At 45.2% G+C, this 20762-nt stretch overlaps 13 non-coding genes and 5 pseudogenes across 13 annotated transcripts; all 18 read left to right on the top strand.

Annotated features, from left to right (window-relative positions):
• Positions 1-2045: 2045 nt before the first annotated feature.
• LOC121708089 lies at positions 2046-2220 on the top strand (annotated as a pseudogene).
• A 3011-nt stretch (positions 2221-5231) lies between these two features.
• On the top strand, positions 5232-5406 carry LOC121708088 (annotated as a pseudogene).
• A 2683-nt stretch (positions 5407-8089) lies between these two features.
• On the top strand, positions 8090-8253 carry LOC121708085. The gene has a single exon (XR_006031575.1). It is a non-coding gene; the product is annotated as a U1 spliceosomal RNA (small nuclear RNA).
• Positions 8254-13321: 5068 nt separating this feature from the next.
• Positions 13322-13500, top strand: LOC121708111 (annotated as a pseudogene).
• A 359-nt stretch (positions 13501-13859) lies between these two features.
• LOC121708043 lies at positions 13860-14024 on the top strand. The gene has a single exon (XR_006031534.1). It is a non-coding gene; the product is annotated as a U1 spliceosomal RNA (small nuclear RNA).
• Positions 14025-14383: 359 nt separating this feature from the next.
• Positions 14384-14548, top strand: LOC121708016. The gene has a single exon (XR_006031508.1). It is a non-coding gene; the product is annotated as a U1 spliceosomal RNA (small nuclear RNA).
• Positions 14549-14743: 195 nt separating this feature from the next.
• Positions 14744-14916, top strand: LOC121708117 (annotated as a pseudogene).
• A 359-nt stretch (positions 14917-15275) lies between these two features.
• LOC121708015 lies at positions 15276-15440 on the top strand. The gene has a single exon (XR_006031507.1). It is a non-coding gene; the product is annotated as a U1 spliceosomal RNA (small nuclear RNA).
• A 359-nt stretch (positions 15441-15799) lies between these two features.
• Positions 15800-15964, top strand: LOC121708014. The gene has a single exon (XR_006031506.1). It is a non-coding gene; the product is annotated as a U1 spliceosomal RNA (small nuclear RNA).
• Positions 15965-16314: 350 nt separating this feature from the next.
• LOC121708048 lies at positions 16315-16479 on the top strand. Its single transcript, XR_006031539.1, has one exon. It is a non-coding gene; the product is annotated as a U1 spliceosomal RNA (small nuclear RNA).
• Positions 16480-16838: 359 nt separating this feature from the next.
• Positions 16839-17003, top strand: LOC121708013. Its single transcript, XR_006031504.1, has one exon. It is a non-coding gene; the product is annotated as a U1 spliceosomal RNA (small nuclear RNA).
• Positions 17004-17369: 366 nt separating this feature from the next.
• Positions 17370-17534, top strand: LOC121708012. Its single transcript, XR_006031503.1, has one exon. It is a non-coding gene; the product is annotated as a U1 spliceosomal RNA (small nuclear RNA).
• Positions 17535-17729: 195 nt separating this feature from the next.
• On the top strand, positions 17730-17902 carry LOC121708116 (annotated as a pseudogene).
• A 359-nt stretch (positions 17903-18261) lies between these two features.
• On the top strand, positions 18262-18426 carry LOC121708062. The gene has a single exon (XR_006031553.1). It is a non-coding gene; the product is annotated as a U1 spliceosomal RNA (small nuclear RNA).
• Positions 18427-18785: 359 nt separating this feature from the next.
• LOC121708011 lies at positions 18786-18950 on the top strand. The gene has a single exon (XR_006031502.1). It is a non-coding gene; the product is annotated as a U1 spliceosomal RNA (small nuclear RNA).
• A 359-nt stretch (positions 18951-19309) lies between these two features.
• LOC121708010 lies at positions 19310-19474 on the top strand. The gene has a single exon (XR_006031501.1). It is a non-coding gene; the product is annotated as a U1 spliceosomal RNA (small nuclear RNA).
• Positions 19475-19824: 350 nt separating this feature from the next.
• On the top strand, positions 19825-19989 carry LOC121708009. Its single transcript, XR_006031500.1, has one exon. It is a non-coding gene; the product is annotated as a U1 spliceosomal RNA (small nuclear RNA).
• A 359-nt stretch (positions 19990-20348) lies between these two features.
• Positions 20349-20513, top strand: LOC121708008. Its single transcript, XR_006031499.1, has one exon. It is a non-coding gene; the product is annotated as a U1 spliceosomal RNA (small nuclear RNA).
• The last annotated feature ends 249 nt before the right edge of the window (positions 20514-20762 follow it).

The raw sequence follows: 20762 nt of genomic DNA, 5'->3' as shown, positions 1-20762 counted from the left end.
ACTTATTAATTTGGTGTCATCAACTATATAGACACAGCCCATTCAGCACACATACGTCTCCAAGACGCTTGGAAAAGATCTGAACAGCTTAATTACATCGCCATTTAGACCGTCTTATTTGACCTGATCTTTACAAACGGCATTTCACTGTCAATGTGTGTAGTGCTACATCTACTGGAGATCGCATTCCATTTAGAACATCTTATTTTGATCTTACACGGCGGCGTCAAGACACATTTAAGTTCTACATCTGAGAAGTAATATTTCCAGCATGAACTCAAATAGAACGCTTATGAGCGCTCATGCAATGTGCCCCACTAACACAGAACGTGTGCGTCCCTGCAGCAAGTGAAACTGGAGGTAACGTGGGCTAGAAGCAGCAATAGTTTAAACAACAACGTGGCTTCCTGTAACTAACTATCAATGGAAAAACCATAGAAACTGCTAATCATAATCTTTAAATTGACATTAATTAAGCTGGCTATATGCAACACAATTTATTTATATTCCCTTTGCATATGTTTGGGTAGACTTCAAACGTTTTTGAATTTGAGCTTACAGTTCTGTCACTATTATGTGTCCTTTACATTTATTTAATAGGTATTAGTGATACCTCGAAATTAGGCTGTTGTCTGTTAGGCAATTTATTGTAGCCTGCTAACCCATATGCACAAAAAATTATTTCTGAAATTATTTCTTGATTTATAACATGAGATATGTCTCCATGTAGGGTAGTGTCAAATAGTGAAGTGATAGCAGGTAGATCATGTAGGCCTACATGTCACATGAGCCACGCATAGGCGCTGCTTCTTCTGTCCCTCCCAAACTGCATTAAAATGGTGTGTTTAGCAATCAGAATCTCACATTTTTTCGGGGGAGAAACTCCCGGACACCAATATAGTCCGCACCCCTCTTAGAAAATACATACAACGTCCCTGTCCCACAACCCCCACACTTTTAAAAAGCTTGATACGCCTCTGAGCACGTCACTACAATGCTGGAGTTTTTCCATCACCTGACTGGCTTCACCACCCCATGTGTGTCACACTAATGCAAGATTTGCTTTTGGTTTCATGAATCAATATCTCATGCAATCTCGTCATCTAGAATAGCTGGTTAGGTGACATGAACCGTGGAAATCATGGAGGCGATGAGGAAGCATGTGTGGGTGAAGTACAGTACCCTAAAAACATGTTCAAACATGTGTATCTGCATTTGCTCAGAAGACTGTGTGAATGCTTAAAGAGGCTAGTCAGATTTTGTGCAAGAATATTGTCATTTAACTTTTAATAAATTCTATAAAATAAGAAGAGCCTGACATAGATAAAACAAACTTATCACAATGTCTATTCCATTGATACAAAAGTAAACTCAGTGCACACTGTAATTCTGAACAGTGAAATTAACTCAAAATATTTCAGGAAACTCACCTTAATTTTGCAACATTTATTTAGCCAATCATTTTAAGCTAAAACAATGATTTGGTAACTAATTTGGTAACTACTGATATGTAGGCGTATGCTGGCCTAAGGCAATTGAATCATTAATGAGCAATTCCTCAAAGTTTACTGTACACAAAACTATGGAGCATATTGCCAACAATTAAGCAAATGACAGTAGCAAATAGAAGTGAAGTGGTTTAAACAAGTACTAATCAATTAAAAATCCCAGAGTGGGATGTAGTTATGAGATTTCACTCAAAGTGAACAGTGTCAAATAGCAGAAGTGTCCTGCGTTGTCCTTTCTCGGTGGACTTACACAGGTAGACTCACAGGTCTTTAGCCAAGAAGGTCTTCACACAAGGAGAGTTTCACACGAGGGCTGACGCTTTAGTGAAGCATGTGCTTAACTACAATGCTACATGACTACAGCTGAAGCCAATCACTCATTACAACACACAACACACACAATCACCAAAGTCTAAATTGACTTCTTTCAACTGACACTTCTTCAACTCATCAACAACACATTCTAGGAGGTGGGCCCACCATCTGCGTGTTGCCAGTGGCCAGGAACCCCTGCGCCAACTTGGTCTGTTCCAACTCATACTTACCTGGCAGGGGTGATACAATGATCAAGAAGGTTGTTTGCCCAGGGCGAGGCTCGGCCATTGCACATCCGGTCGTGCTGACCCCTGCGAATTCCTCAAATGTGGGAATCTCGACTGCACAATTTCTGGTAGTGGGCAGAGGTGGAAAAAGTATGAAAATATTGTACTCAAGTAAAAGTACCAATACCTTGATGAAATATTACTCAAGTACAAGTTAAAATACAGATCTGAAAATGTACTCAAGTAAAAGAAAAAAGCAGTTCATTTAAAATGTACTTTAAGTACAAGTTACTTAGTTACTTTTTTTTGGGGGGGGGGGGGGGGTACCAGAACAACCAGTTTTACCAGAGACTTTTTAATGAGGAGATACAGCACTCAAAAAATCCTCCATAGTAATGCATGGGGTTAGTTTGTAACGCCAATATGGCAGTTGTCTACACATATCACAACCCTTCCGCGGCAAAACGTTGACATGTTAATACATTGAGCCAATCATGTGGTGTGTTGTAAAATACATTGAGCCAATCATGTGGTGTGTTGTGAAGACATCGTGCCAATCATCTGTTGTGATCTCGCTGCTGGAGCAAGATTGGTGTCGTGAAGCCTTACGCACACACATTTCTGCCGAAATAGATGCACGATAAGTGCCCAAAAAGTGTTGCAATATGGCAGCCGAGTGGAGGTACTTGCCTGATAAGGATGTTGAGAAATGGAGATCTATGTGAAAAATCACCACCTTTAAGTTCTTTAAGTTTGAGCAGTAGTTGATTTTCAAAGTTAGTTGCACTCATCCTTGGGTCGCTTTGCAGTGAACAGTAATCCAGCACAACTGAAAAGCCCCTCACAGGCAGCTGAGGCAGGCAGGCCAATGTTGAGTTGCAGAGAGTTTGGAAACGAGCAGAAGGTTCAGCAGATTAAAGGGCGTCGAACTGGGGGGGGGGGAGTGGGAAGTATAGGGCAATGGAGGAGAGGGCCCTTGAAAAGTGAAATACAGGGGGCACAACATTTTCATCAGGCATTAGTAATAACTCAGGTAATCCACACATAAAAAATCCAAACAACTCCATAAGTAGAGTCATGTGTAATGAAGTGGAATAACACAGGGAAAAAGTATTGAACACGCTAAGAAAAAGCACTAAGGCAAGGAAAGGGAAGGAACGAGCTGGAATCTGTAAGTAGTTAGAGAGTAGTTATCCTTTCTATCTGCGCAAATTAATATAAGCTTGGTTAGTAGCTTACATATTGATGGGCTATAAAAAGGTTTTTCATTACCAAGGTGTCACACAAGAAACATTTCATGATGGATAAAAGCAAAAAGCTCTCCCAAGACCTTTGCAACCTTATTGTTGCAAAACATATCAATGAAACTGGTTACAGATGCATTTCAAAACTTCAGAATCTTCCAGTAAGCAGCATGGGAGCCATTATCTCCAAGTGGAAGAAACATCACTGCATCATCAACCGGCACAGGGCACAGGATCTCCTCGCAATATTTCTGACCAGGGAGTCAGAAGGATAGTCAATTCCAAGAGCCAAGGACCACTCGGAGAAAGCTCCAGAAAGACTTGAAGGCAGCCAATTCAATTAAATAGTTCTGGAAGTAATCTGGAACTAAAGATTAGGATTCACAAGAGGGACCCCTGGAATCTGTTTAGAACAATGGACCAAAATCACACCTGATACTGCGACTAATACGTTTTGTCATACAGGAAATGTCTTGAAGCTGTCTTTACAAACAAAGGCTTTTCCACAAAGTATTGAAGAAATTTCAGTAGGCACGTTCAATACTTTTTTCCTGTGTCATTCCACTTTAATACACAAAACTCTTATGTTTGGATTTTTTATATGTGTGTTAATATAATGTGTGGTGAAAATTTCGAATAGACTCACTGGAAGTTTAGGCTAATTACTGAAGAAAAAAAAATTAAGCGTTCAATACTTATTTCCACCATATATTTATTTTACCTGAATATTTTAACTTCCAAATTAAATGTAAAAATGAATGTCAGACGAAATGTAAAGTTTGACTGACTGGATTTTGTATACAAAACATAGTGAAAACTGTCTAAGGTCACTCTCACTCTCCCTTGCTAAAGAGCTAAATGGTTTAGTCCGCCTGCACGATTCATAAGGTAGTCTATCTTTTGTTTATTTAGTTGAGCATCGCTAGTAGGCCTAGTGGACCGTTAATTGTTGTGCTGCTGGTGCAATGTCTTTCTCCATGAAAGCCAAGTCAGGTTACTAAAAACAAAGGCCAAAACAGGAAAAAGAGAGACATCAAAATGAGGGGAAACAATAAACTTCTTTCCAAAGAAAGGTGAGCACAAACATCAAAACACGAAATCCCATGGTGTTTGCTTGAATATCTCCGCAATCATTGGTGCTAAAACGAACTGAGACAACCCATTGAAATAGCGGAAAATACACTTTCATAGGTTAGGCTAATCTGATGCATCTCGTGATCCAGCTCCATCTCCATCACTTTCAGAAAGACTGCATGGCGTCCGCTTGATCCTGTCCTGTTGTAGGCTACATGCTGATCATTATCACTAGGCTAGTGGTTTAGGTGATTTTTTTTTCTCTCCCTTTCTGTTTTCGTTAGTCTTAACTTTTTTTTTTACTCAAGTAACGGGATTTTTGATGTAGCGAAGTACAATACTTCACTCAAAAAGTAATCAAGTAAAGTTTAAAATACAGATTTTATAAACTACTTAAAAAATACAAAATACACAGAAAAACTACTCAATACAGTAATGTGAGTAAATGTATTTTGTTACTTTCCACCTCTGTTCGTTTCCACCACGCGTTCGCGCTCTCCCCTGATTTTGATGGTGTAAAGAAAAGACAGAGCGACTAGTGGAACGTGGACAATGCACTCTGTGGGACACCGTGGCTCATTTCTTTGCTTTCTGTGCCATGTTCTGCCGTACGTTCACTCTTTTGCTCGGCTTCTCCGTCGGAGGAGTCTAGATTTAGTGCGTGCCTCCTGTCCACTATCTAGCCGGGATAATTTAGACGCAGCCTTGGCATTTCACCAGGAGAGGTCGCTGTTATGGAAGCTCCGAGTATTGATGTCTTTCAGGGAGGCCCCTCCCCCTTTACGGAATCTTGGAGGTGGGCCCACCATCTGCGTGTTGCCAGTGGCCAGGAACCCCTGCGCCAACTTGGTCTGTTCCAACTCATACTTACCTGGCAGGGGTGATACAATGATCAAGAAGGTTGTTTGCCCAGGGCGAGGCTCGGCCATTGCACATCCGGTCGTGCTGACCCCTGCGAATTCCTCAAATGTGGGAATCTCGACTGCACAATTTCTGGTAGTGGGCAGAGGTGGAAAAAGTATGAAAATATTGTACTCAAGTAAAAGTACCAATACCTTGATGAAATATTACTCAAGTACAAGTTAAAATACAGATCTGAAAATGTACTCAAGTAAAAGAAAAAAGCAGTTCATTTAAAATGTACTTTAAGTACAAGTTACTTAGTTACTTTTTTTTGGGGGGGGGGGGGGGGGTACCAGAACAACCAGTTTTACCAGAGACTTTTTAATGAGGAGATACAGCACTCAAAAAATCCTCCATAGTAATGCATGGGGTTAGTTTGTAACGCCAATATGGCAGTTGTCTACACATCACAACCCTTCCGCGGCAAAACGTTGACATGTTAATACATTGAGCCAATCATGTGGTGTGTTGTAAAATACATTGAGCCAATCATGTGGTGTGTTGTGAAGACATCGTGCCAATCATCTGTTGTGATCTCGCTGCTGGAGCAAGATTGGTGTCGTGAAGCCTTACGCACACACATTTCTGCCGAAATAGATGCACGATAAGTGCCCAAAAAGTGTTGCAATATGGCAGCCGAGTGGAGGTACTTGCCTGATAAGGATGTTGAGAAATGGAGATCTATGTGAAAAATCACCACCTTTAAGTTCTTTAAGTTTGAGCAGTAGTTGATTTTCAAAGTTAGTTGCACTCATCCTTGGGTCGCTTTGCAGTGAACAGTAATCCAGCACAACTGAAAAGCCCCTCACAGGCAGCTGAGGCAGGCAGGCCAATGTTGAGTTGCAGAGAGTTTGGAAACGAGCAGAAGGTTCAGCAGATTAAAGGGCGTCGAACTGGGGGGGGGGGAGTGGGAAGTATAGGGCAATGGAGGAGAGGGCCCTTGAAAAGTGAAATACAGGGGGCACAACATTTTCATCAGGCATTAGTAATAACTCAGGTAATCCACACATAAAAAATCCAAACAACTCCATAAGTAGAGTCATGTGTAATGAAGTGGAATAACACAGGGAAAAAGTATTGAACACGCTAAGAAAAAGCACTAAGGCAAGGAAAGGGAAGGAACGAGCTGGAATCTGTAAGTAGTTAGAGAGTAGTTATCCTTTCTATCTGCGCAAATTAATATAAGCTTGGTTAGTAGCTTACATATTGATGGGCTATAAAAAGGTTTTTCATTACCAAGGTGTCACACAAGAAACATTTCATGATGGATAAAAGCAAAAAGCTCTCCCAAGACCTTTGCAACCTTATTGTTGCAAAACATATCAATGAAACTGGTTACAGATGCATTTCAAAACTTCAGAATCTTCCAGTAAGCAGCATGGGAGCCATTATCTCCAAGTGGAAGAAACATCACTGCATCATCAACCGGCACAGGGCACAGGATCTCCTCGCAATATTTCTGACCAGGGAGTCAGAAGGATAGTCAATTCCAAGAGCCAAGGACCACTCGGAGAAAGCTCCAGAAAGACTTGAAGGCAGCCAATTCAATTAAATAGTTCTGGAAGTAATCTGGAACTAAAGATTAGGATTCACAAGAGGGACCCCTGGAATCTGTTTAGAACAATGGACCAAAATCACACCTGATACTGCGACTAATACGTTTTGTCATACAGGAAATGTCTTGAAGCTGTCTTTACAAACAAAGGCTTTTCCACAAAGTATTGAAGAAATTTCAGTAGGCACGTTCAATACTTTTTTCCTGTGTCATTCCACTTTAATACACAAAACTCTTATGTTTGGATTTTTTATATGTGTGTTAATATAATGTGTGGTGAAAATTTCGAATAGACTCACTGGAAGTTTAGGCTAATTACTGAAGAAAAAAAAATTAAGCGTTCAATACTTATTTCCACCATATATTTATTTTACCTGAATATTTTAACTTCCAAATTAAATGTAAAAATGAATGTCAGACGAAATGTAAAGTTTGACTGACTGGATTTTGTATACAAAACATAGTGAAAACTGTCTAAGGTCACTCTCACTCTCCCTTGCTAAAGAGCTAAATGGTTTAGTCCGCCTGCACGATTCATAAGGTAGTCTATCTTTTGTTTATTTAGTTGAGCATCGCTAGTAGGCCTAGTGGACCGTTAATTGTTGTGCTGCTGGTGCAATGTCTTTCTCCATGAAAGCCAAGTCAGGTTACTAAAAACAAAGGCCAAAACAGGAAAAAGAGAGACATCAAAATGAGGGGAAACAATAAACTTCTTTCCAAAGAAAGGTGAGCACAAACATCAAAACACGAAATCCCATGGTGTTTGCTTGAATATCTCCGCAATCATTGGTGCTAAAACGAACTGAGACAACCCATTGAAATAGCGGAAAATAGGAGGATGCCCCCCCGAGAATAGAAACAACAGGGGACTGCGGACAGGGGACTGCGTTCGCGCTCTCCCCTGATTTTGATGGTGTAAAGAAAAGACAGAGCGACTAGTGGAACGTGGACAATGCACTCTGTGGGACACCGTGGCTCATTTCTTTGCTTTCTGTGCCATGTTCTGCCGTACGTTCACTCTTTTGCTCGGCTTCTCCGTCGGAGGAGTCTAGATTTAGTGCGTGCCTCCTGTCCACTATCTAGCCGGGATAATTTAGACGCAGCCTTGGCACTTCACCAGGAGAGGTCGCTGTTATGGAAGCTCCGAGTAATGATGTCTTTCAGGGAGGCCCCTCCCCCTTTACGGAATCTTGGAGGTGGGCCCACCATCTGCGTGTTGCCAGTGGCCAGGAACCCCTGCGCCAACTTGGTCTGTTCCAACTCATACTTACCTGGCAGGGGTGATACAATGATCAAGAAGGTTGTTTGCCCAGGGCGAGGCTCGGCCATTGCACATCCGGTCGTGCTGACCCCTGCGAATTCCTCAAATGTGGGAATCTCGACTGCACAATTTCTGGTAGTGGGGGACTATCTTGACGGTATCTTGACGGCTGGAGTGCAAGGACTGAAGCATGGTGTTACCTGGACAAAGGAGGAATGCTGCAAGATTCGAATTGTTGGAAGATCTGGAGATGGATCGGTTGCAGTTTAGTCGCCAGATCCTGCAAAAAGAATTGGGATTTCCAACAAATCAACTGGATTATGTCTTTGCTTTTCCTGGTAAGAAGATTTTTGAAGTCATTTTTGCAAGTTTAAGGATTTTTGAACTGTGCTGTGAGAGATTTGATAAAAAGAAGAAGGATTCTGCAGCCTTCCAGAAGATTGTTTTCATACCTTTGTCAGAGAGAGACTTAAAGATTGTCCATGTCGTGATGTATTCTGAAAAAGTGAAGATTGAGGACATTAGCACATGGTTAATGAGGTATGCCACAGTTCTTTCTGGATTTGAAGTAAAAGATGTGGATGGAATTAAAACGGGAGAACGAAGATTCCAAGTCAGGCTGAAAAGAATCGGTGATGGGATTCAACATCTACCCAATAATATTCAGATTGGTGCTTTTAGAGGCTCTGTTTTTTATGCAGGACAACCGAAGGAATGCAGGCGTTGTAGAAGCAAAGAGCATCTCGCGGCCCAATGCACTGTGGAGGTTTGTAGAATATGTAAGAGCACAGAACATACTGCCTCACAGTGCACTGCTTCTACAGTATGTAATCTTTGCCTTTCACAAGACCACAGGTTTAAAGATTGTCCACGAGCCTATGCAAACCGTGTTAAAATGTGTGCTCCCCCCTCAGAAACTGAGTATAGTTCCACCATTGTCCAACACATGGAGGTAGTAACTCTGGAAGCACATGCTTCCAACATGGCTACCACCACACCTGAATCTGATTACAACAATCAGCCTGATTTGGCTGGAACACAAGGAACAGATTTTCACCCCTTTTTTTCAAGTGAGGTTGATATTAACCCAAACCAACATATGAATGAGGCCACAGCTGAAGGAAGTTTGGACCCCCTCAGTCCATCGGAAGACACGGAAAGTGAAACATCCTGTTCAGAGAGTTCATCCGAGTCTTCGGCCGCCCTCAATGAGAGCCCAGATGGATCTGTAATTCCACCCTCACAAGCCGAAGGATTCCTGGGAACTACAGAAATTGGAGCAGAGAATCCTTTGGAGTCAATCGTTTCCAACAATGGGGAGAACCCCTCTACAAGTTCACCATCTACAAGTTCACCATCTGCTTTCCCTGTGTCTCCCTCTGGTGGAGGAAATGTAGAAGACAAAAGGGAGAGAGTCCTCACCACCTCCTCTGGGGAGGCACAGTGGGGGGCTGGGATCAACTGGTCGCCCAAATCCCCTCTAGAAACCCCATTCTTAGAGCCTGATGAGGTCTTAGTGTTCTCCACAGCAACTCAAATGAAAGAAAGTTCTTCACAATCAAATACCTCCTCAGCAAGTCTAGCAAATAAAAAGAAACATGCAAAAAAAAGGAAGAAGACTTGCCATGAACATTGATATCCTTCCTAATTCCCCTAATGGACATTCTAAAAACAACATCTATTAATGTACGTGGCATAAATGATAGAGTGAAATGTGAGGCAGTTTTTGAACATCTACAAACCTTAAAAAGTGACATTTATTTCTTACAGGAATGTTGGCTTTCATATAAAGATGATTATAAAACCTTCCAAGGACGATGGACACATGGGCCTTCTGTGTGGTCAGGAGATAACTCTAACAGAGCGTCTGGAGTAGGAATACTTTTTAGAGCTCATAATATTGAGGTCCAGAAAATTCAAATTATACAGGATGGAAGACTGATCTGTGTCGATATTCAGAGGCACGGGCTTGAGCTGAGACTTATTAATATCTATTGCCCCACTGATTTAAAAGATCGGTTAGAAACACTTTTAGCTTTATATCCTGTATTGTTATGTAACAATCCCATTGTAATAGCTGGTGATTTTAATTGTGTCCTAAATTGTAAAGATAAAATAACCAAAACAGCCAACACAACAGATAGTAGCTCTGAGCTGTTGAAGACCATTATAAAGGATTTTAAACTGATTGATACATACAGAAAAGAAAATCCAGATCTGCCTGGTTTTACCTGGACAAATGGAAAGGCACACTCAAGAATAGACATGATTTTAACATCAACAAGTCTTGAGGTGACACAAGCTAAAGTGGCACCAACATTTTTTTCAGATCACTCCCTTTTGACCTGTGCAGTAAAAATCCCTGGGTCTATAAAAGCTGGACAAGGTTACTGGAAACTGAATACAAGCCTTTTAGATAACCCCAATGTAATTAACAGATATAAAGCAAAATTTTATGATTGGATTTCATTGAAAAGTCTTTATAACTCAGCTTCAGACTGGTGGGAGGAAATCAAAAAGAGAACAAGAATATTCTTCCAAATAGAAGGGAAAAGGAAAGCTCAAGGGAAAAAACTTTATCTAAAAAGGTTACAAGGAAAACTGCAGAGATTCTATAAAATGCAGCAGGAGGGCTTTGATGTAGATGAGGAGATCACCCTGATTAAAGGGAAAATGATGACCATCGCAGCAGAAGATGCAAGAGGAGTTATAGAAAGGAGTCGAGCTAAAACCTTTGAACAGAACGAAAATTGCACACAGTATTTCTTCAGGAAATCGCTGAAACCACGTCAGTCAATAAAAGAACTAAAAAATCAAGATGGTATCAAAGTGGACAAACAAAATGAGCTGGCAAATGTTGTGGAAACTTTTTACAAAGATCTTTATAAGAAGCCTTGTACAAATTCTATACAGAAGCAGCGTTTTCTGGGACAAATAGAAAAGGTCCTGTTAAATGAAGACAAATATCTTTTAGAAAGTCCCTTTTCGCTACACGAAATAAAAAAGGCCATAGATAACCTATCAAAGAATAAAGCACCAGGACTTGACGGTTTGCCAGGGGATTTTTATATTGCTTTTAAGGACATCTTAGCGGAGGAGCTCCTTAACATATATAAAGAATCTCAGGAGAAGGGAGAATTACCTGACAGTATGAGAAACGGATGTATCTCACTCCTCTTTAAAAAAGGAGAAAAATCAGACATAAAGAATTGGAGACCAATAAGCCTTTTAGGGACTGACTATAAGATCTGTGCTAAAGTTATGTGCACTAGATTGCAAACTGTGTTGGCCAAAGTCGTCAGCTCTGAACAGACCTGCGGAATCCCAAAGAGAGGAATATCAGATAATCTTGCCTTGACACGGGACATTATCCTCTACTCTAAGGAAAGACAAACTCCAGTGAGCATTGTGACCTTGGACCATGAAAAAGCATTTGATAAACTTGATAGAGAATTTTTAATGTCAATTTTAGAAAAGATGAATTTTGGACCATTGTTTTTGTCCTCCATTAAAATGATGTACTGCAACATTTCCAGCATTGCCATGATAAATGGCCACCCATCAGCAACCATCCCGCTGCAGTCTGGACTAAGACAAGGGTGCCCTCTGTCAGCTTCACTATTTGTCATGTGCATGGAGCCCCTAGCCAATGCAATACGTTCTAATGTGAACTTCAGAGGAATGCCAATCCCTGGAGGGAATGGAAGACAGGCAAAATTATCTATGTATATGGATGATATAACCTTCTTTGCAGTGGATAACTTTTCTATTCACACAGGATTGGCTACATGTGGACAATTCTCTAAAGCAACAGGAATTAAGTTGAATGTAAGTAAAAGTGAAATCTTGTACAGTAATTGGACAGAAAACAAAATACCCTTAGGGTTGACTGAACAAGAGAAAAATATTAAGGTTCTTGGGATTTACTTTGGAGAAGAGACGGATAGGAAAAACTGGGGAACGAGAATAAATAAAATAAAACAGAAATTCTTCCTATGGCGATCACGTGACCTAACAATGCTTGGCAAAATTATGATTGCAAAGATGGAAATTCTATCAGCCTTATCATACCTGGCGATGATACTTCCTGCCCCCAGTTCCTTCATCACAATGGCCCGCCGGGAGATGTTCCGCTTTATCTGGGGTGGAAAAACAGAGAGAGTCAAAAGGACAATCATGTATAAACCAAAAGCTTTAGGGGGCAGAGACGTGCTGGATATTACAAAGAAATTTAAAGCAATGTTCCTGAGTAATATCTTAAAAGGAATAGCAGACCAAGGAGGAGAAGCTCTGTGGACTCTCTTTGCCAAATTCTGGGTGGGTAGGTATATGCCTGGGAAGAACTGGGAAAGGCGACCTCTCACCCTACCCTCCTCGGATACTCGGCCATACCTCTACCAAGAAGCAAAAGATTTCTTAGTGAAGCATAAAGGAACCATATGTGCAGGCTCTGAATTAAGTAGCGGTGCCATCCATGAATTATTGGAGGATGCCCCCCCGAGAATAGAAACAATTAGGGCATTGACAGAAAACCAGTGTGTACGAGTATGGAAATGTACATCCTTCCCCTTTCTGTTTAACAAACATAAAGATGTAGCTTGGAAGGTGGCACAGAACTGTTTACCAACAAGAACAGTCCTCTACAGATGGGGTCTGTGTGCTAGTGCTAAATGTATCAGAGAAAGCTTTTGTAATGAAGAAACAATAGATCATGTGTTTTGGGACTGTACATTTGCTAAACTTGTGTGGAATGTGTTTAGGCCATGGTTTGGAAATTACAACATGGTTTTATGTAGAGAAACTGTACTTTTTGGATTACACATGAGGAAAAAAGGTCAAGAATTTTGTAGACTCTGGGCAGTTATTAATTGTGTCAAATGTACCTTGTGGGTGGTTAGGAATAAGTTATTCCTTAAAAAAGAAAAGATTACTTTGGGTGGGGCAAAAAGTATGGCACTGAACAGCATTAAGGACTATGTCACAAGAGACTTGTTGAAGTACGGGAAGGAAAAAACAAAAGTCATGTGGAAAATGGATTGTATGGAACATTTGTTTGGGTGGGATTTATGCTTTTAATGGGACAGAATTTGCGACTTGTGTAATACGTATTATGTTTGTGATATGTTGATGTGATATCCTTCTGATTTAAATGCAGTGAACAATGTAAAAGAATTTAGCCTCCACAATGTGCTTGTACATGTATTTATAAGCTGATACTTCTGAGTATTATGTATGTATTTGCTATGAAACACAATAAAGTAAAAAAAATTGAAAAAATTGAAAAAATTGTTTGCCCAGGGCGAGGCTCGGCCATTGCACATCCGGTCGTGCTGACCTCTGCGAATTCCTCAAATGTGGGAATCTCGACTGCACAATTTCTGGTAGTGGGGGACTGCGTTCGCGCTCTCCCCTGATTTTGATGGTGTAAAGAAAAGACAGAGCGACTAGTGGAACGTGGACAATGCACTCTGTGGGACACCGTGGCTCATTTCTTTGCTTTCTGTGCCATGTTCTGCCGTACGTTCACTCTTTTGCTCGGCTTCTCCGTCGGAGGAGTCTAGATTTAGTGCGTGCCTCCTGTCCACTATCTAGCCGGGATAATTTAGACGCAGCCTTGGCACTTCATCAGGAGAGGTCGCTGTTATGGAAGCTCCGAGTAATGATGTCTTTCAGGGAGGCCCCTCCCCCTTTACGGAATCTTGGAGGTGGGCCCACCATCTGCGTGTTGCCAGTGGCCAGGAACCCCTGCGCCAACTTGGTCTGTTCCAACTCATACTTACCTGGCAGAGGTGATACAATGATCAAGAAGGTTGTTTGCCCAGGGCGAGGCTCGGCCATTGCACATCCGGTCGTGCTGACCCCTGCGAATTCCTCAAATGTGGGAATCTCGACTGCACAATTTCTGGTAGTGGGGGACTGCGTTCGCGCTCTCCCCTGATTTTGATGGTGTAAAGAAAAGACAGAGCGACTAGTGGAACGTGGACAATGCACTCTGTGGGACACCGTGGCTCATTTCTTTGCTTTCTGTGCCATGTTCTGCCGTACGTTCACTCTTTTGCTCGGCTTCTCCGTCGGAGGAGTCTAGATTTAGTGCGTGCCTCCTGTCCACTATCTAGCCGGGATAATTTAGACGCAGCCTTGGCACTTCACCAGGAGAGGTCGCTGTTATGGAAGCTCCGAGTAATGATGTCTTTCAGGGAGGCCCCTCCCCCTTTACGGAATCTTGGAGGTGGGCCCACCATCTGCGTGTTGCCAGTGGCCAGGAACCCCTGCGCCAACTTGGTCTGTTCCAACTCATACTTACCTGGCAGGGGTGATACAATGATCAAGAAGGTTGTTTGCCCAGGGCGAGGCTCGGCCATTGCACATCCGGTCGTGCTGACCCCTGCGAATTCCTCAAATGTGGGAATCTCGACTGCACAATTTCTGGTAGTGGGGGACTGCGTTCGCGCTCTCCCCTGATTTTGATGGTGTAAAGAAAAGACAGAGCGACTAGTGGAACGTGGACAATGCACTCTGTGGGACACCATGGCTTATTTCTGTGCCATGTTCTGCCGTACGTTCACTATTTTGCTCGGCTTCTCCGTCGGAGGAGTCTAGATTTAGTGCGTGCCTCCTGTCCACTATCTAGCCGGGATAATTTAGACGCAGCCTTGGCACTTCACCAGGAGAGGTCGCTGTTATGGAAGCTCCGAGTAATGATGTCTTTCAGGGAGGCCCCTCCCCCTTTACGGAATCTTGGAGGTGGGCCCACTGCGAATTCCTCAAATGTGGGAATCTCGACTGCACAATTTCTGGTAGTGGGGGACTGCGTTCGCGCTCTCCCCTGATTTTGATGGTGTAAAGAAAAGACAGAGCGACTAGTGGAACGTGGACAATGCACTCTGTGGGACACCATGGCTCATTTCTTTGCTTTCTGTGCCATGTTCTGCCGTACGTTCACTCTTTTGCTCGGCTTCTCCGTCGGAGGAGTCTAGATTTAGTGCGTGCCTCCTGTCCACTATCTAGCCGGGATAATTTAGACGCAGCCTTGGCACTTCACCAGGAGAGGTCGCTGTTATGGAAGCTCCGAGTAATGATGTCTTTCAGGGAGGCCCCTCCCCCTTTACGGAATCTTGGAGGTGGGCCCACCATCTGCGTGTTGCCAGTGGCCAGGAACCCCTGCGCCAACTTGGTCTGTTCCAACTCATACTTACCTGGCAGGGGTGATACAATGATCAAGAAGGTTGTTTGCCCAGGGCGAGGCTCGGCCATTGCACATCCGGTCGTGCTGACCCCTGCGAATTCCTCAAATGTGGGAATCTCGACTGCACAATTTCTGGTAGTGGGGGACTGCGTTCGCGCTCTCCCCTGATTTTGATGGTGTAAAGAAAAGACAGAGCGACTAGTGGAACGTGGACAATGCACTCTGTGGGACACCATGGCTCATTTCTTTGCTTTCTGTGCCATGTTCTGCCGTACGTTCACTCTTTTGCTCGGCTTCTCCGTCGGAGGAGTCTAGATTTAGTGCGTGCCTCCTGTCCACTATCTAGCCGGGATAATTTAGACGCAGCCTTGGCACTTCACCAGGAGAGGTCGCTGTTATGGAAGCTCCGAGTAATGATGTCTTTCAGGGAGGCCCCTCCCCCTTTACGGAATCTTGGAGGTGGGCCCACCATCTGCGTGTTGCCAGTGGCCAGGAACCCCTGCGCCAACTTGGTCTGTTCCAACTCATACTTACCTGGCAGGGGTGATACAATGATCAAGAAGGTTGTTTGCCCAGGGCGAGGCTCGGCCATTGCACATCCGGTCGTGCTGACCCCTGCGAATTCCTCAAATGTGGGAATCTCGACTGCACAATTTCTGGTAGTGGGGGACTGCGTTCGCGCTCTCCCCTGATTTTGATGGTGTAAAGAAAAGACAGAGCGACTAGTGGAACGTGGACAATGCACTCTGTGGGACACCATGGCTCATTTCTTTGCTTTCTGTGCAATGTTCTGCCGTACGTTCACTCTTTTGCTCGGCTTCTCCGTCGGAGGAGTCTAGATTTAGTGCGTGCCTCCTGTCCACTATCTAGCCGGGATAATTTAGACGCACTTCACCAGGAGAGGTCGCTGTTATGGAAACTCCGAGTAATGATGTCTTTCAGGGAGGCCCCTCCCCCTTTACGGAATCTTGGAGGTGGGCCCACCATCTGCGTGTTGCCAGTGGCCAGGAACCCCTGCGCCAACTTGGTCTGTTCCAACTCATACTTACCTGGCAGGGGTGATACAATGATCAAGAAGGTTGTTTGCCCAGGGCGAGGCTCGGCCATTGCACATCCGTTCGTGCTGACCCCTGCGAATTCCTCAAATGTGGGAATCTCGACTGCACAATTTCTGGTAGTGGGGGACTGCGTTCGCGCTCTCCCCTGATTTTGATGGTGTAAAGAAAAGACAGAGCGACTAGTGGAACGTGGACAATGCACTCTGTGGGACACCATGGCTCATTTCTTTGCTTTCTGTGCCATGTTCTGCCGTACGTTCACTATTTTGCTCGGCTTCTCCGTCGGAGGAGTCTAGATTTAGTGCGTGCCTCCTGTCCACTATCTAGCCGGGATAATTTAGACGCAGCCTTGGCACTTCACCAGGAGAGGTCGCTGTTATGGAAGCTCAGAGTAATGATGTCTTTCAGGGAGGCCCCTCCCCCTTTACGGAATCTTGGAGGTGGGCCCACCATCTGCGTGTTGCCAGTGGCCAGGAATCCCTGCGCCAACTTGGTCTGTTCCAACTCATACTTACCTGGCAGGGGTGATACAATGATCAAGAAGGTTGTTTGCCCAGGGCGAGGCTCGGCCATTGCACATCCGGTCGTGCTGACCCCTGCGAATTCCTCAAATGTGGGAATCTCGACTGCACAATTTCTGGTAGTGGGGGACTGCGTTCGCGCTCTCCCCTGATTTTGATGGTGTAAAGAAAAGACAGAGCGACTAGTGGAACGTGGACAATGCACTCTGTGGGACACCATGGCTCATTTCTTTGCTTTCTGTGCCATGTTCTGCCGTACGTTCACTCTTTTGCCTTTTGCTCGGCTTCTCCGTCGGAGGAGTCTAGATTTAGTGCGTGCCTCCTGTCCACTATCTAGCCGGGATAATTTAGACGCAGCCTTGGCACTTCACCAGGAGAGGTGGCTGTTATGGAAACTCCGAGTAATGATGTCTTTCAGGGAGGCCCCTCCCCCTTTACGGAATCTTGGAGGTGGGCCCACCATCTGCGTGTTGCCAGTGGCCAGGAACCCCTGCGCCAACTTGGTCTGTTCCAACTCATACTTACCTGGCAGGGGTGATACAATGATCAAGAAGGTTGTTTGCCCAGGGCGAGGCTCGGCCATTGCACATCCGGTCGTGCTGACCCCTGCGAATTCCTCAAATGTGGGAATCTCGACTGCACAATTTCTGGTAGTGGGGGACTGCGTTCGCGCTCTCCCCTGATTTTGATGGTGTAAAGAAAAGACAGAGCGACTAGTGGAACGTGGACAATGCACTCTGTGGGACACCATGGCTTATTTCTGTGCCATGTTCTGCCGTACGTTCACTATTTTGCTCGGCTTCTCCGTCGGAGGAGTCTAGATTTAGTGCGTGCCTCCTGTCCACTATCTAGCCGGGATAATTTAGACGCAGCCTTGGCACTTCACCAGGAGAGGTCGCTGTTATGGAAGCTCCGAGTAATGATGTCTTTCAGGGAGGCCCCTCCCCCTTTACGGAATCTTGGAGGTGGGCCCACTGCGAATTCCTCAAATGTGGGAATCTCGACTGCACAATTTCTGGTAGTGGGGGACTGCGTTCGCGCTCTCCCCTGATTTTGATGGTGTAAAGAAAAGACAGAGCGACTAGTGGAACGTGGACAATGCACTCTGTGGGACACCATGGCTCATTTCTTTGCTTTCTGTGCCATGTTCTGCCGTACGTTCACTCTTTTGCTCGGCTTCTCCGTCGGAGGAGTCTAGATTTAGTGCGTGCCTCCTGTCCACTATCTAGCCGGGATAATTTAGACGCAGCCTTGGCACTTCACCAGGAGAGGTCGCTGTTATGGAAGCTCCGAGTAATGATGTCTTTCAGGGAGGCCCCTCCCCCTTTACGGAATCTTGGAGGTGGGCCCACCATCTGCGTGTTGCCAGTGGCCAGGAACCCCTGCGCCAACTTGGTCTGTTCCAACTCATACTTACCTGGCAGGGGTGATACAATGATCAAGAAGGTTGTTTGCCCAGGGCGAGGCTCGGCCATTGCACATCCGGTCATGCTGACCCCTGCGAATTCCTCAAATGTGGGAATCTCGACTGCACAATTTCTGGTAGTGGGGGACTGCGTTCGCGCTCTCCCCTGATTTTGATGGTGTAAAGAAAAGACAGAGCGACTAGTGGAACGTGGACAATGCACTTTGTGGGACACCATGGCTCATTTCTTTGCTTTCTGTGCCATGTTCTGCCGTACGTTCACTCTTTTGCTCGGCTTCTCCGTCGGAGGAGTCTAGATTTAGTGCGTGCCTCCTGTCCACTATCTAGCCGGGATAATTTAGACGCAGCCTTGGCACTTCACCAGGAGAGGTCGCTGTTATGGAAGCTCCGAGTAATGATGTCTTTCAGGGAGGCCCCTCCCCCTTTACGGAATCTTGGAGGTGGGCCCACCATCTGCGTGTTGCCAGTGGCCAGGAACCCCTGCGCCAACTTGGTCTGTTCCAACTCATACTTACCTGGCAGGGGTGATACAATGATCAAGAAGGTTGTTTGCCCAGGGCGAGGCTCGGCCATTGCACATCGGGTCGTGCTGACCCCTGCGAATTCCTCAAATGTGGGAATCTCGACTGCACAATTTCTGGTAGTGGGGGACTGCGTTCGCGCTCTCCCCTGATTTTGATGGTGTAAAGAAAAGACAGAGCGACTAGTGGAACGTGGACAATGCACTCTGTGGGACACCGTGGCTCATTTCTTTGCTTTCTGTGCCATGTTCTGCCGTACGTTCACTCTTTTGCTCGGCTTCTCCGTCGGAGGAGTCTAGATTTAGTGCGTGCCTCCTGTCCACTATCTAGCCGGGATAATTTAGACGCAGCCTTGGCACTTCACCAGGAGAGGTCGCTGTTATGGAAGCTCCGAGTAATGATGTCTTTCAGGGAGGCCCCTCCCCCTTTACGGAATCTTGGAGGTGGGCCCACCATCTGCGTGTTGCCAGTGGCCAGGAACCCCTGCGCCAACTTGGTCTGTTCCAACTCATACTTACCTGGCAGGGGTGATACAATGATCAAGAAGGTTGTTTGCCCAGGGCGAGGCTCGGCCATTGCACATCCGGTCGTGCTGACCCCTGCGAATTCCTCAAATGTGGGAATCTCGACTGCACAATTTCTGGTAGTGGGGGACTGCGTTCGCGCTCTCCCCTGATTTTGATGGTGTAAAGAAAAGACAGAGCGACTAGTGGAACGTGGACAATGCACTCTGTGGGACACCATGGCTCATTTCTTTGCTTTCTGTGCCATGTTCTGCCGTACGTTCACTCTTTTGCTCGGCTTCTCCGTCGGAGGAGTCTAGATTTAGTGCGTGCCTCCTGTCCACTATCTAGCCGGGATAATTTAGACGCACTTCACCAGGAGAGGTCGCTGTTATGGAAACTCCGAGTAATGATGTCTTTCAGGGAGGCCCCTCCCCCTTTACGGAATCTTGGAGGTGGGCCCACCATCTGCGTGTTGCCAGTGGCCAGGAACCCCTGCGCCAACTTGGTCTGTTCCAACTCATACTTACCTGGCAGGGGTGATACAATGATCAAGAAGGTTGTTTGCCCAGGGCGAGGCTCGGCCATTGCACATCCGGTCGTGCTGACCCCTGCGAATTCCTCAAATGTGGGAATCTCGACTGCACAATTTCTGGTAGTGGGGGACTGCGTTCGCGCTCTCCCCTGATTTTGATGGTGTAAAGAAAAGACAGAGCGACTAGTGGAACGTGGACAATGCACTCTGTGGGACACCGTGGCTCATTTCTTTGCTTTCTGTGCCATGTTCTGCCGTACGTTCACTCTTTTGCTCGGCTTCTCCGTCGGAGGAGTCTAGATTTAGTGCGTGCCTCCTGTCCACTATCTAGCCGGGATAATTTAGACGCAGCCTTGGCACTTCACCAGGAGAGGTCGCTGTTATGGAAGCTCCGAGTAATGATGTCTTTCAGGGAGGCCCCTCCCCCTTTACGGAATCTTGGAGGTGGGCCCACCATCTGCGTGTTGCCAGTGGCCAGGAACCCCTGCGCCAACTTGGTCTGTTCCAACTCATACTTACCTGGCAGGGGTGATACAATGATCAAGAAGGTTGTTTGCCCAGGGCGAGGCTCGGCCATTGCACATCCGGTCGTGCTGACCCCTGCGAATTCCTCAAATGTGGGAATCTCGACTGCACAATTTCTGGTAGTGGGGGACTGCGTTCGCGCTCTCCCCTGATTTTGATGGTGTAAAGAAAAGACAGAGCGACTAGTGGAACGTGGACAATGCACTCTGTGGGACACCGTGGCTCATTTCTTTGCTTTCTGTGCCATGTTCTGCCGTACGTTCACTCTTTTGCTCGGCTTCTCCGTCGGAGGAGTCTAGATTTAGTGCGTGCCTCCTGTCCACTATCTAGCCGGGATAATTTAGACGCAGCCTTGGCACTTCACCAGGAGAGGTCGCTGTTATGGAAGCTCCGAGTAATG

This window comes from Alosa sapidissima, chromosome 4, assembly GCF_018492685.1.
Source record: "Alosa sapidissima isolate fAloSap1 chromosome 4, fAloSap1.pri, whole genome shotgun sequence".
NCBI lineage: Eukaryota > Metazoa > Chordata > Actinopteri > Clupeiformes > Clupeidae > Alosa > Alosa sapidissima.
This window is presented reverse-complemented; position numbering and strand designations above follow the sequence as displayed.